This window comes from Anastrepha ludens, chromosome 2, assembly GCF_028408465.1.
Source record: "Anastrepha ludens isolate Willacy chromosome 2, idAnaLude1.1, whole genome shotgun sequence".
Lineage (NCBI taxonomy): Eukaryota > Metazoa > Arthropoda > Insecta > Diptera > Tephritidae > Anastrepha > Anastrepha ludens.
The window spans coordinates 56,182,279-56,198,320 of record NC_071498.1 but is presented as its reverse complement, the minus strand read 5'-3'; the positions used below and the strand labels follow the sequence as shown (position 1 = coordinate 56,198,320).

At 35.1% G+C, this 16,042-nt stretch overlaps 2 non-coding genes across 2 annotated transcripts; both read right to left on the bottom strand.

The window, feature by feature from the left end:
* Positions 1-1,795: 1,795 nt before the first annotated feature.
* Trnal-cag (transfer RNA leucine (anticodon CAG)) lies at positions 1,796-1,878 on the bottom strand. The gene has a single exon. It is a non-coding gene; the product is annotated as a tRNA-Leu (tRNA).
* A 185-nt stretch (positions 1,879-2,063) lies between these two features.
* On the bottom strand, positions 2,064-2,146 carry Trnal-cag (transfer RNA leucine (anticodon CAG)). Its single transcript has one exon. It is a non-coding gene; the product is annotated as a tRNA-Leu (tRNA).
* Between the last annotated feature and the right edge of the window lie 13,896 nt (positions 2,147-16,042).

Here is a 16,042-nt window from a genome sequence, read left to right as displayed (position 1 = left end):
GAGGCTTCTGTCCCAGTAAACCACTTTAAAAGGTGATCATTTGTATGTACTCATGTATGTATATCCATTTGATTTGACAGTTGAAAGTAATGTGTAACTTTATTCTTCTTCTTAGCGCCACAGTTATTGGTGAACCATTGCTTCCTTCACAGTTTCTTGCCATCGGCCTGTGTAACTTTAAATAAGACAATTATGAAGAAAATTTTATTTTTTGTGTTAAAATCTCCAATTTTTAAATCTTCAAAACGTGATATTTGCAATGAAAAAATATTTTTTCTGTACTTTGTTCTAGTTTTGTGAAGATTTTATTTTCACTTGGTTTCACTTCACTTCAATTGCTGGACAGTACTTTTCCAGCAAAACTACATTCTGCACCTACATTTTGCATTTGAAAAATTACACATTTCTAAGTGTAATAGCTTATTTTCATCGAAGCCTAAGTATAATTTCACATTACTAAAGTTAAGCATTGCATATAAATGCCCAAATTACCGTACAATTGCTGTTGCTTTGCAGTTAATAAACTCTCCTTCAATATGGAGTTTACTTTGGTGGCCTAACACAGGCTGTTAAGTTAACATTGATAGCCATTTTAGAAAGGCAAACATTTTTTCGAAGCTATTTCAGGCACGCTCTTTTTAATGAAACAAATTTTAGATTTTCAGTTTTATTACATTTTCATCACATCTCAAAGTAGGACTCTATTGACTTAAAAAAATGTAAAAAACATCAATCAGATTCCGTTGAAATTTGTTGCTTTGGCTCACACCAATTTTTATAAAATTTAATATTTCTAAAAATTTGTTATTCATATTAAACGCAGGTTTTAAGAAATTCCCAAGGGCCAGAGTACAGATATCACTTTCGCATATTTTTTTTGACATTTGATCGCCGTATTGACTTAAGGCACCTGTCTGGTCTAGCATTTCAAAAAAATGGATTTTTTTCATGTTATGATAGTTTATACTTTCAAAAATATGCTTGCCAAGTGTTATTGAAATTCGTTGTAGTTTAGACGTTAGAGTCCTTTTAAACGAGACCGGTTTGGGGTACGACGCCCAGGGATAAGCGTGCCAATTTTTTCGGAGTTGGCGTTGGTAATTACTCAAAAAGTACTGAACCGGTTGATTTGAATTCTTAATATGTTATTGAGTAGACTTGTGGCTCTCCCGGGTAGCAGAATTATAATTTTATAATCTATTTTACTATTTTTTCAAGAGCGAAAACGTGAAAAAATCCTTCTTTCTGTTTTTCCAATAAACAGATAGAATGTCTAGAGAAAAATTTTTTTTGTAAATCTGCTACCCACCAAAGCGACATATCTCCTGATGAATAATCGACCCAAGTGTTTTTTTCAGATGTACCTGAGCAGCCCAATCAGTTACGCGGTGGCATGTGTTTCGTCAGGGGAAGCAACTGTTTGTTATTATTGACATTGAAAAAAAAAAATATGTTGTTTTTTTGTAAATGAAGAATTGATGTAATGAATAAAAATCATATGTTATATGACAAATTTAAAATAGTAGAATCTTTTCTTGCATAGATAGCGACTCAACTTTTTACCCACTATACTTCAAAAAATGTATTGCAGAAACTTAACAACTTTTTTGCATGTTACTTTAGCTATTTACCCACCAAAGGGCATATACTTATCTAAGTGTATATATGTATATCATAAAGTGTCGCTCTAAGGATATTAGACAACCCAAAGCCCTTGCTTTGCCTAAATGTAAATATAATAACAATTTGTGCAGTGCTGTTACAAATAAATAGTGTTCTCCAAAAAATATGCCATTGTCAGAAGTGGGATTCGAACCCACGCCTACAGAGTAGACTGCGACCTGAACGCAGCGCCTTAGACCACTCGGCCATCCTGACTACTGGCACTACTTTTTCAGCTTTCCGAAAACATCACCTATTTCTTAACTCAGCATATTAAATAATTATTATAAAATAATTATAACAATTAAAACGATTTCCCTAATTTGTAGGCAATAATATGTCTCATTACCAAATTACTTCCTTTGTAGTTTTTCTCAGATTTTTATTAAAAAATCTGTTATTGTCAGAAGTGGGATTCGAACCCACGCCTACAGAGTAGACTGCGACCTGAACGCAGCGCCTTAGACCACTCGGCCATCCTGACGCTTGGCAACACTGGTGTATGGCGGCTACCTTGCAAGCGATGAGCATTAATATTTAATTGGTGAAAATGTGAAAAGTGTGCGGATGCGAGTACAATAAAAATAATTTAATTACTTATTACTGAAAAAAAAAACATCACAATTCATGTACAGCTGCACAAAGAAACTTTTGCGTTCAGGAGTATTTCACTACATAAAAAAGCACTTAACCTTCGTAAGAAAAGAAAATTATTTGACTTCAGAATATGCGGCATACAACGTAACGAAATTTTCGTTTTTTTTATTGTAGTATTTATATGTATACGAGTACCTACTAGCACGAGGCGCATCTATAAACTGCTGCATTGTATCATCAGCCGATAAGCGTCGGATAGTCAAAGTGAGAGTATGTGAACTTTTATTCTCTTCTTTTTACTTTAGGGAAGAATAATATAAAAACTGGATAATAATCCACCAAATTATTGTACTTGTACAATCACCCAGTATAGATTCCCCTTGCACCAGTATATATAGCGATATAAGTCCACCAGTTCACAATTCAAACAATTTCAGTTTATTTGAGATATTTCACTATATTGATATATTGTACATGGAGGCACGGTAGTGCTAAGCTACTGAGATAGAGTTGATAGAAATTACATTAAGGGGTAACACCACTGTACACGCGTAAAATAAACACGATTTTTAAAGAATTTTTTTGTATAGAAGGAAAGGGAAAACAATCACTCTGATTTGGGAAGTTATTACTTATATACTAAAATACAAAACTACAAAGTTTGATCGAAAAATTTTACAAAATGGCGGCATTGGAGACATTTATGTAATGTGGTTTCTCTTGAAGGAGCTCCGCGGCACGCAGCACAGAGGGTGCAAATTTTAATCTGGAACAAAGAAACATTTTTTTTCTTAATCTAGATAAAAATAGCTAGAGAAACACGTAGGGGATTTAAAAAATATTAATTTTTGTGGAATTAGCAAGCATTTGAAGGAAAAAAACTCAATTTTGGTCTAAAAAAACGGCACTTAAATAATTTTATCAATTGTTTAAATAAATCTATCGAAAATCCCCTACACTCTTCTCTTAAGAAGGTTATTATACAGACGTAGTGGAAAACTTGATTAAAAATATTTAAAATTGTTTGAGTTATGCTGCGTGCCAATTTCAGAAAACGTGTTTTGAGAAAAAACGCGTTTAAAGTTTGGAAATTTGGAGAAATCGTTAGGTAGCAGTCACTAACGCTTGGTTAAAAGCTTAAAATATTTATGAAATAAACTTCGGTAACGTATAAAACTTTTTGTTCTGTATTTTAAAAGGTTCAAAGAATTTTTTAAGCTTATAAAAAAAAAAAATTTTTTTTAAATTTCTACAGTGGTGTTACCCCTTACATTACATACAGCGTCAAAAATGCGCTAAAAGAAAAACTGTTTTTGGAAGGGAAACAAGAGAAATAAATATAAACAAATTTTACATATTAAATTTTATAAAAAAATTCATTTTAATTTTTCTTTACAAAAAATAATAGTATATAAAAAATCACGTGTCCCAAAGTACAATGAAAAAAGAGTTGCTTCACGGTCTGCATCATTTCTCCTTGAAATGTTGATGGATTTGTAAAAAGTAAAAAAATTCTTGTAAACTAAGTTCGGATTTCGAATAATTTTGCAATTTACGTCATTTTACACTTTCATTATATAAAGGGTGGGTAAATTTTAAAGGCCGATGTTGAATGTGAACCACATCTAAACGTGAAGGTTTTTCTGCATTTCATTCGACATTTTTCAATTTCAGACTAACTCAATTGGAACCATGGAAAGATACACAATCGAGCAACGCGTTAAAGATATTCAGGCTTATTATGAAAACGGGCGGTTCGTGATTTTTTCGGTCAATTTAATCGTCCAAATGTGCGTATAATCGGAAAAATTGTGCAAAAGTTTGAGCAAACCGGACCTGTAGGAGATGTGAAAACTCCAGTGCATGCTCGTACAGCTCTTACTGCAGAAAATATTGCTGCTGTTCGCGATAGTGTGGTTGAAGATCCGTCCACCTCACCTCGTCGTCGTGCCCAACAATTGCACCTCTCACGCTCGTCGTTGATGAACATTATGCATAAAGACTTGCATTTACACGCTTACAAGGTGCAATTAACTTAAGAACTAAAGCCTCTTGACCATTTCAAGCGTCGTCAATGGTCAGAATGGTGGCAGGAAATGGCAACAGTGAATGACCAATTTTCGACGAAAATCATCTTCAGTGATGAGGCACATTTTCACCTCAGTGGATTCGTCAATAAGCAGAATTGCCACATTTGGGCGAATGATAATCCAAGAGTGATTGCCGAAAAACCAATGCACCCACCACAAAGAGTGACTGTTTGGTGCGGTTTACGGGCCGGCGGCATCATTGGTCCGTATTTTTCCCAAAATTAGGCCAGTCCGGCAGTTACTGTGAATAGTGTTCACTATCGTGAGATGATAACGAACTTTTTATGGCCCGAATTGGAAGATATGGATGTGGACGATATGTGGTTTCAACAGGACGGTGCCACTTGTCACACAGCTAACGAAACCATGGCTCTTCTGCGCGAAAAATTTGATGGCCGAATAAACTCACGTCGCGGCAAATGTCAATTGGCCGCCAAGGTCATGTGATTTGACACCGCTGGACTTCTTTCTTTGGGGTTATTGGAAAGAAAAGGTGTACATCGATAAGCCAGCATTAATTCAAGAGCTAAAGGATGAGATAATTCGGCACATTAACGGCACAGAACCTCAATTATGCCTCAGCGTCATCGAAAATTTGGACCATCGGATGGAGGTGTGCCGCCGAGGTCGCGGCGGTCATTTGGCCGATATTTTGTTCTATTCGTAATTGAGCCATACCAATATTATCATAATAAAGAGAAAGGATAATAATTTCCTAAAAAATTGTATTTTATTCAAAATCAACATCGGTCCTTGAAACTTAACCACCCTTTATATAAAATTTTTTAATAAAAGTGGTAAAAAATAAAAGTATCGACAAACTATAGAGAAAACACTTGCGAATATTCAAAAAAACCGCATCAAAAAATATTAAAAACTGTATGAGTTATCATGCAAACCGTGCCGGAAAAAGTAGTTTCGAGAAAAACGAGTTTAAATTTTCAATTGCATTTCGCTTGAGGTCGCGCGCATTTAAAGCAAGACCTTAAAACAAATTTTTTAATTTCGGTTTTCGAGCTTAACTCTCAATACCTAATTATAAAGCGAGACTACCCGTACAAAATATCTCTCCAGAAATGAGAAGTTATAAAAAAATTTTATATTATAAAGATACTTTATACTCTACAACCCTGTGTTTTCTGTGTTTTCGATAATTATTAATACGAATGTATGGAGAAATGTCAAAGTAAAAACTAAATAAAATGGACGTCGTCAAAGAAAAAAGGTTTGTAGACATAATTCTAATAAAATTTTTGTTCGATATTATTAATTATGTATTACAATAATATTACAGAAAAAGGGTACGCCCACAAATTTCTTGGCCTGTTGTTGCTTATTCTAAAATGTAATACCGAACTTCAGTATAGGTCGTTTACGGATTTCATACAACTGTCTATTAGTAGCCATTCCTTCTCATTGTCTCTTCTTCATATCGTTAAAAATAATTAAACTCACCAAAACCACTAAAATATTCCACCAAACTAATATTTAAGCAGAAAAACCTTTCAAAGCAGTCTTGACAGTTGATTAGCAATTTCGCAGCTAATCTGCCATATGTGAACGGGTAGATTAAGTTTTCTGGATTTATAGCTAATCACTGCATATGGGAACTATTTTAAAAATATTTGGAAATATGAAAACCACGTCGTCAAATTGATTTTAATGATGTTAGACAAGGTCTTTGAAAAACAATTCTCGTATAGGTCGCACAGGTGTCAAAAATCTAAGATTGATAAAGGAATTTATTGAAGAGAAAATGACTGTGAATGTCATATTCATACCGTAAATATTTAGGGATCATCTTGGATATACGAATAAATCAGCATGATGGGTTCCACGAATTTCAACTGCTGCAAAAAGTGGGCGTCCTTGCCAAGTGCAAGGCAAATTGATATGGTGGTGAACGAGGACAAAACTAGGTACCTTCTGCCATCAAACAAACAGTCGGCGCTCTCGCGTATCGGTACACACGTCACTGTTGACAGTTATGATTTCGAGGTTGAAGGAGACTTCGTACATCTAGGAACCAGCGTTAACATCGATACAATGCCAGCCTGGAAATCCAACGGAGAATATCTCTTGACAACAAGTGCTACTTTGGACTAAGTAGGCAACTGAGTAGTAAAGTCTTCTCTCGACGAACAAAACTAACACTCTACAAGGCTCTCATCATGCCGTCCTAACGTATGGCGCAGAGGCGTGAATGTTGACAATATCCGATGAAGCGATGCTTGGAGTATTTGAGAGAAAGATTCTGCTGAAGATTTTTGGACCTTTGCACGTTGGTAACGGCGAATATCGCAGACGATGGAACGATGAGTTGTATGAGCTTTACGGCAACATAGACATAATGTAGCGAATAAAGATCCAGCGGCTACGCTGGCTAGGTCATGTTGTCCGAATGGATATAAACGCTCTGGTTCTGAAAGTATTCGACGTTGTTCCAGCTGGTGGTAGCAGAGGAAGAGAAAGGCCTCCACTGCGTTGGAAAGATCAGGTGGAGCAGGACTTGGCTTTGTTTAACTTAGCGCTTTGTGAAACTTGGCTAAAATCCCGTAAGTGGTCATCGCCCAATGAAGAAGAAGATGTCTTGTTTAAGTTTATGGTACGGAGTTTAGAAGACGCTAATTCATGCATTACAACCAATCGGAAGATGCTGGTGGATAGTGCCAATCCAGTTTACCAGAAAAAATTGCAGTTAATACTAACTAAAGTTGGAACGACTGCTGGAACTTCTCCTCTCTGTCGATAGACGATGAAATCATTTTATTTATGTGTGTTTCGTCTACACACAGAATTACACCGAGAAGTCCGTACTTTCTGTAAAATTCTATTTTTGCCTCTGATATTTCATCTGCCGCCGTGTCAACTTATATCCATTTACGGTAGAGGTAGGATCTACGGTTAGAAACGTGACCAAGAACGTGTTTGTTTGATCACAGCTGGACAACTTTCTATTCTAAAAATTTTATTTAAAGACGGTTAAACTCCTATACTCCCAGGAACTAATGATGTCGAATGTATTTTCTTACCGCCATAGTTTGCTACGCTGGGCGGGCGGCTTTGTTCTGGTTCAGCCCGGTAAGATCGTGATTGCTGGTTCGGAGTGAGACACTAATGAATAAGTGGCAATTATTCTTCTTAGACGGTACCGCTAACATTTTTTTTATTTTGAATTCAATCTTTTCTAAGTTCCATAAACCTAGAGAAGAGGTGTGCTTATGAACGAAAATATGTTAAAAAGTTTTAAAAATGGTTTTCAAACTGCAACAAATCAAAAATGGCTAATGATTCGGATATACAGGGTGGCTGATGAAAGCCGCTACCAAAAAAAAATTGAATAACTTTTTTTCTTTTTAAGTTATCTGTTCCATTTTTGTTTTAATTTGCAGATTGATCTTTAAAATTTATTAAAATGGATAACTGGGACACGCAAACAAGAATTTGGATAGTCCGCCGCTATCACGCAGTAGAGTCCGTAGTTTTGGTACAGAGAGAGTACAGGCGGATGTTTGGCGGCGATCCCCCGAGCAGATGGACCATAATGAGACTGGTGAATAATTTTGCTGAGCAAGGAACAGTCGCAAGAAGGCCTTATCATCGAAACCCACCAGTTCGGACGGAGGAAACGATCGCTGCTGTAGCTGCAGCTATACAAAGCAATCCAGTTTGTTTTTGGGGTTTTAATTTGCGCATTGCTAAACTTCACTTACAAATAAATAAATTAAAATTAAGTGGAAAAAAAGGATCTATCAGAAGTGACGCCTGGAGTTCAGTGAAAAATAATTCCAAGATGGTACCTTTTTTTGTCATCTTTGTCATTTGTAACCAACTCAAAAAGCCATAAATTTAGTTTGCAAAATTTCTTTTATTCAATTCAAAGTGAAAAATGTGTGAAAATAATAATTACAAAATTAAGAATCCATTTACTTTTGCTCGATATGAGGACCTTTTGGCTTGACCACGGCTTTGAGATGGTCCAGAAACGAATCGCCTCGAGACTGGTGGGTCTTTTAGTTCGGACCTTCCTCTCCAAAACGGCCCAAAGGGAATAATACATCAGATTCGCATCTCGTGAATATTAAAGCCATTGTGTGGACGTTATGAAGTTGAGAACGTTGGTTTTTGGTGATTCTTGGTTCACTCGAGCTTTGTGAGAAGAAGCCGAGGCTTGTTGGAACGTTCATGGTTTGACACCGAAATGTTTGTCTGCCCGCGGCTTCAAAGTAACCTCCAGAATCCTTTCCTGATAACAATTCGCATTTACCTTGACGCCAGTTACGATGAAAATGATTGGAGAGCGCCAATCTGCATTTACAGCGGCCCAAACCATTACCTGTGACGGGTGCTGCCTCCTGGTGGCTAATCGATGATTCAAATTCTCGGATGAACGGTCGGTGAAATAAACCCTATCGTTTTGGGAGTTTACGAATTGCTCAAATTGAAAAAGTTTCTCGTCAGAAAACACAATGTTTGGAACACGGAAATTTACCACTTTCGGCCAAGCGAATCAGTTCCTTCGCTCTCTCAAGTCTGACCTGTTGCTGCTTTGGTGTGAGATCATGCGACATTTGGATCCTGTAAGGCTTGACTTTGAGTTCATTTTTCAGTATGCGGCGAATGCTACCGACAGATATTTTAAGTTTATTCGCCATTTGATTGTCACTTCGTTGAGGATTTCGCTCAATTCGCTTCTTCACTTTTTGTCAGCCAAATATAAAGCAATAACACTTTTACGCGTTTACTCTTGGCAAAATGCTTCCGCGCACTTGTAAACAATACTGCGGACTGTCATTTTGCCAACTAACAGACAGCTAATGCAAGAGCGAGCGGTCTGAAGTTAGTTACACTTTGGGTGCCGGACCCTGTAGACAGTTGCACAATTTTACACGATAGAACTACGCATACAAATTATTGAAACTTATTAGGAAAATGGACGATATCGCACAATTCATAAATTTTTTATGGAAATAAACGTACGAATGAGTCGACAATTCAAAAGTTGTTCAAAAAATTTCAAGAAATGGGTTCTCAGGAGAATAAAAAAGGACTGTCTGACAAAAACTTAACATTCTGTTGAGAATATGGCTCCTGTAGCGCAAAGTGCTGCTCAACAACCTGCAACATCGATATCTCCACGTTCTCAACAATCGACTGTTTGGCAGATTTCAAATGTACGCGTGATCATGGTGGACACTTAAATAATAATGTAATTTTTCACATATAATTGAGTAAAAATGGTGAAATCTGAAAGAATTTAAATTTGTACATGATTCATTTTAAAACAACATCTAGGTGCGTCTTTTGAAATTTCTTTTACATGCTAAAGCATTTAGTTTTATTTTAATTAGTGGTAAGCCCTTTTCTTGTTCACCTTCGTTCCGTAGTGGAGAAATATACGCATGTCTCAATTATTATTATTATTAAACTCTCAATAATTACAATATTATTATGTTACCCTCAACACTAATTTTCAATCACTAAATAATTTTTATTTTTGTATTATCTATTGAAATGTCCACACCCTTCATCTACAATCCATTTGAATCATTCAGAATTGTCATATAGGGGCCAAATCCTAGGTCAAGACAACAGAATGTACTGCATATAACTGTAATTGTGTGTATGTTAAGATAGATGCTTATAGTAGCTCGTTCTTGAAATTACATGTCAGCAACAGGAAATGCAAGCTACAGAGAATATAATAACTGTATATATAATATAAGTATATGTAAGTATATATTAGTCAGTTTGTGCTAAATGCTCTGATATAACAGTTTTAGGCCACCTCTGAAGAGCAGATTCTTTATGTGAGAAGCTTTTTCGGGGCAAAATGTACTCGCCGATTTTCCATTGCCAGCCATGGGACTGGGCTTGGCTTTTATAATAGGGGAAAAAATTCTACTCAATTATATAATAAGTCTTACTGTTTCAGGTCCACAGTGGGCATCAAGCTTAGGCCTAATTTGATAATAGCCATGCACAAACTCACGCGCTCACTAGGCGTGCCTTAAACAATAATTAAATTTTGTAAATTTTCATATGTCACTCATACGACCTGTAGGTCGCAATCCAGCAGCACTTTGTCTGCATGTAACAGCATCACCAAAATGTATGTATATTTAAGATAGATGTTAGTTAAGTAACAATTAATACTACCACAGCAACAAAAACAAAAATATATGTCACATCACTAAGCAGAAATAATAGTGAATACAAATTGCAAACTGTAGATATTTTAGTAAATTATTCAGTACTCGTACATACCTAACTGTTTATACATTCCGTATATAAGTAGAGTATATATTTATGTCTACATATAATAAATTTGTTATTGCTTGCTATTCAACTTGAATGACATTACCACACCGTCTGGTTAAGTGTTGTTACGAAAATTTGCTCTGTTTTTTGCCTTTATTACTGTAATTGTGGTAAAGTAGTTATTGTTATACATGATCGGAAATATAGATATGTTTAAGTGGAGATATGTAAAAGTATACTTACACACATATAGATATGTATGCGTACTTCAAGTCTGCATGCCGAAAATTCTAATAAAAAGTGTGTTGTGGCATGTGAAAGCCTTCCGCATATGTTTGGTAAAACTGTGGTTATGCTACTGCATTTGACATTTGCAGCATGCAGCAATATCGAGAGGCGGTCTGTGCATGTGAACCACTCTGCATATGGTTATTTCCGAATATACTATATTATATCTGTCTACGTTTGTTGGTGAAATGCAATTGCTACTTTGCTGGCCGGCGTGGCAAGCAACCACACAAATAACATGCCAATGTGAGTTGCCACATAGTATGTGTACACATGTCAAGGTTTGCCGTTATGTGAGTAAATCTATGGGCACAAACACATACGTAGATGCAAGTATATTTATAGCATTAAATATATATGTATGTATGCATTTTCAGCTTTAATTGTTCGGAAAGTGTTATTAAATGGAAATACTGGCCTCCTTTATATTTGTCTGTATGTATAGGTACATACATACACACATACTTATAAGTGACAAAGAGGCTCATTTATGACTTCGCAAATATACTTTGGCATTTTATCGAGGTATTTATTTATTTATTGTCTGCCATTGCTATTTTTGTGTTTAATAAACATAGCCGAGCAGTAAATTTGCAGGCAATCAACAGTATTGAATTTAAAATTGTTGTACAAGTAAGTATGTGGGACAAAACACGTCAGGCGTACGTGCCTGAAAGCTTCATCTCTTCGATTTTGATGAAATTCTGTGGTTGTTTTTGAGGTAGCATAAACATTCCGCATACATATGCGGGGAATGCTGCTGACGTTACAGTCCTTGGCCGGATATAAATCCGGGTCGATCCGGTTATGTATTAGGTGCGCAACTAAGATCTTTGTCTATAGATGCCGCCAGTAGTGTGTACTAGTTGATTCTAACACAACCTAAACGACATAAACCAAGCTTAAACATATGGTAAACAAATTGCTTCGACACATTAGTGATTTTGTTTTGGTATCATATACTTTTGAATGGAGATTAAACATTTAAATTTTTTCGTGACCGTTTTATTCCTTAAATTGTAAGCAAAATAATTGTCGGTATACAAGAAAAGAAAATAAGATTTGTGCCGTATTTTTCCATAAAAAAACAAATTAAAAACACAATTTGAAAAATTTGTTCAGCAAATATGTTTTTGAAATTTTTTCTTAAAATCTAAATGTGAAAAATGTGTTCGGCAAAAATTTTTTTTCTTAATTTTACAATTTTTTTTATGCTTAAAGACAGCGTGCTTTACAAGATATAGGGTGCAAAGTTTGGGATTTTTGGGCAAATCCTTTTTCTTCGAATTACAAGTCCAGCAATTTCGGTTTAAGCTGAAACAAACCAATTGTTTTCAATAGGACATCCAAGAGAAGAGGAGCGATATTTTTAGTGGAATCACCACACACGTAGTAGGGACGGCTACTATATGGTGGTGATTATTCCTCACCGCCAAAAACAAAAAAAAGGACATTGTTGTGCTATTCGATTCAAAATATAAAAGAAAATATCAAAAAATTTTAATTGGTAAACTTTCTTTTGTAGTTTTTTGTTTTAAATTTCTATATTTTTATGTTTATTCTAATTATGCTCAAAGGTGGTTGCCTATTTGAGGGTTAAAAAATTTTTTTTTCTTAGTGCAAGTCTTTTTTCTTTGAATTATAAGTCAAATACATGTGAGTCTAAAAGTAAAGAAAATAAATATTTTCATATTTTATTAAGGTTTCTTTTCGTACTTTTCTATAAAGAATATCAAAACAAACTGGGAAAATTGGTTAGCAAAACACTTTTATATGATATTTTTATTTCTCTATAATTAAAGGTAAAACTGATTGCAAAGAAACTGCTACTTTTTTTATTATGAAACGCTCGTAATTTAGAATTAAATATCACAAATTACTAAATTCTAATTTCACAAATTTGTTTTACATAAAGTTTCCAGTCTTCTCTGTGTTTTGCTAGATATCTGAATTGACCAATGAATCAATGATTATTAGTTTCGCTGATAATGGTTCTGCGCGTCTTTGTCTTCGGACGCCTTCTTCTTCATTGTCCTTGTGGATTCCATTCTAACACTGCATGCGGCACCACAGCATTGCTCTTTCTTAATAAATGACCCAGCCACTCAAACTTTCTCTTTTTGCTTTCTATCTCCACCGGCAATTCCTGAGTGTGTTGCCCACCATATTTGCTGAATATTCCTGAGGAACTATTAAAAACAGTTCGTAGCGTCCTTAAGTTTGTCTTTGTGGTTAACCAGGTCACACATTCGTACAATAAAATCGATTTAATGTAAAACTTAAAAACCTGGATTTATGTAGGCAAGTGGACCTGATACCCACAGTTTCATTTGGAAGGAAGTTCGATGCCAGATTTCCATTGCGTGAACAATGCAGCAATCCAGAATGCATGCAGAGAGGTTTAACGGATATTTTCTTTACCGATGGGTACAAGAATGTAATAGGGTCTATAGCCGGATGGTACTTAAACGATAGTAATAAGAATCACTCTGCTATGGGGGAAATGGCAACTGTTTTCCAAACAGAAGTTTTCGCCATCCTGAAAGTAGCCGAATGGATACTGAGAGGAGATGGAGCGGGAAACAGATTGGAGTTTTCAGTGACAGTCAGGCTGCACTGAAGACCCTGGAGAACGCGAAGCAAACCTAAAAGATTGTTCAAGAATGTAAGAAGAAGCTCAATTCTGTCGCAAGACAAAACAGGCTTGTACTTATATGGGTTCCGAGACACTCCGGTGTTCAAGGAAACGAAATTGCCGACGAATTGGCCAACCGTAGATCAGCGGTGCCCCCACAGGGGCCAGAACCAATAATCGGAATCAGTTCCGCAGGAATCATGAACTGGATCAGCGATTATGTAGGCAATCTGCATAAAGAGCGATGGTTCGGTCTAGAACGCTGCAGAACTGCAAAGTGTTTTGTGACAAGTAAGAACAGAAAACTGTCAAACTTTCTACTAAAACTTAGAAGGAAAGACATTCGGTTGATGGTCGGTATCATTACAAGACACAACCTAAGGGGTCAGCATATGACCACCATTGGAATCATTGAGGACCGAATGTGTCTGCCTTGCTTGGCGGAGGCGGATAGCACAGATCATTTTCTCTGTGAGTATCCTGTCTTTGCTAGAGCACGGCTACGAGTTTTGGGTTCCGATGTCATGAGAATGAGTAATATTCGTTCTCTAAAACCGGAGGATATTTACAGATTTGCCAAAGAATCTGCAAAATTCTCACAGGACTAACTATCTCTATCTCTGTGTCTATTCTTTCCTGTCTTCTTCTCTGATACTATTCTCCTTCCCTCCTTGACTATCCACCCCCTTTCCAGAGCTTTAAATACAATGGGCTTTCTAGTCTGAGTGTTTTAGGAGCCACCAAATCTCCTGGTGCTCCTTGGCTCGACCTTTTCAAATTTCAATTTTAATTTCGTGAGCAAGTGTATTGAGTTTGATCTTCTTAGTTTACGCAGTTGTGCTAATACATTTTTGGCCTTTCAGAGACGTAGTTCAATATGAATTGCAGTTCCTTCGCCAACGCCGACATTCCTTGCGGTTTAATTACTTCCATTTATGCTAATTGTTTTTGTCTTCGCTCTATTAAAGTTTAAGCTGACTTTTCTTGATTAGGCACTGAGTTTGCCGATGGCGGTCTGCATACCTGAATGATTGTTAGCATCATCGGTATACTCTAGATACCCCAAAATTTGAATGAGCTACCAATTTGGGTGATTGGGCTCTCATCTAGCGCTCCGAATATTGTATCTGATGTAGATGTATTGTCGAGATATACGCGTTGAAATTTTTGGTTTTTTGTGTATGTAAGTCGGTTTTCATCTACAGAAATTTATTTTCGCCCTTTTCGCTAAAAAATTGTATCTTAAAAGAAAATTCTAATTTTTTTTTAAATCTTTGCATATTTGCTATTTTTTCATTGTACTCAAACGAAAGGCTGCTTACCAAGACACAGCCGTTCGAAGTTTAGTTTTATTGGGCAATACTTTTTTCTTTGAAGTGTAAAACAAATAATTGTTGTTGTAAGAGAAGACCAAATATGTGTAAAAAAAGAAATTAAATTTGCTTTTCGCAAAAAAGTCTTCTTTTTTCTCCTATAGGATTTCTGTAGCACTTTCTGCTACAAAAGTTTACCTCAAAAGAAAATTCGAAAACAATTTTATGGTAAAATTTTTTTTGAGTAGTTTCAAGTAGTTTTGTTCAAGTTTTCTTTCTTCTATAGGATGTTTTTACACTTTTCAAGATTTACTTTTAACCACAATTTTTTTGGAAATTTTGTTTTAAATTTTTCAATTTACAGAAATTTATTTTCACACTTTCCGCTAAAAAAATTTATCTTAAAAGAAACTTCAAAATTTTTTTTTCATATTTTGTTTTAAGTCTTTTCATATTTGATATTTTGTAATGGTGCTCAAACAGAAGGGTGCTTGCGAAGAGCTCAAAACATTTTTTGCAAGTCTGTTTCTTTCAATTATTAGTCTAATAATTGGCGGTCTAAGAGAAAACTAAATACATGTTTTCAATAGGAGCTTTTCCGTCCTATCCAATAAAAAATGTAGATTGTAGTTTTGAATATTTTATTTTTAATTTCAAGATTTTTAAGAAGAAAAGAAAGAGGTGGCTGCAAAGATAGACTTATACATACATACATAGGTGATTAAGCTTTTAATTTTTTTGGGTACGACGAATTGTTAGTCATATACATAAATGTCGGTTAAAAAATTTTTTTTCGTAACATTTAATTTTTTGGTTATAATTAAACAATTTTTTTGAAATTCAGACATTTGTATTTTTTTCAATTAGTTTCAAAGAAAAACGTTTTATATATTTATTTATTATATTTTTGATTATAATTAAACAATTTTTTTGAAATTCAGACATTTGTATTTTTTTCAATTTTTTTCAAAGAAAAACGTTTTATATATTTAGATTTTTTTCGTTTTATAATAAAAATATTTTTTTTTTGGAAATTTGTCGGCTAAAAAAAATTTTTTTTGTAACACTTCATTTTATTGTTAATAATTAAAAAAAAATGTTTTTGAAATTCAGATATTTTTAATGCTTGTAAAACAAAGCGATCGCTTTTTTTATTAAGAAAAAATTCTTAAAAAATATCTATCTAATGAGTGTTG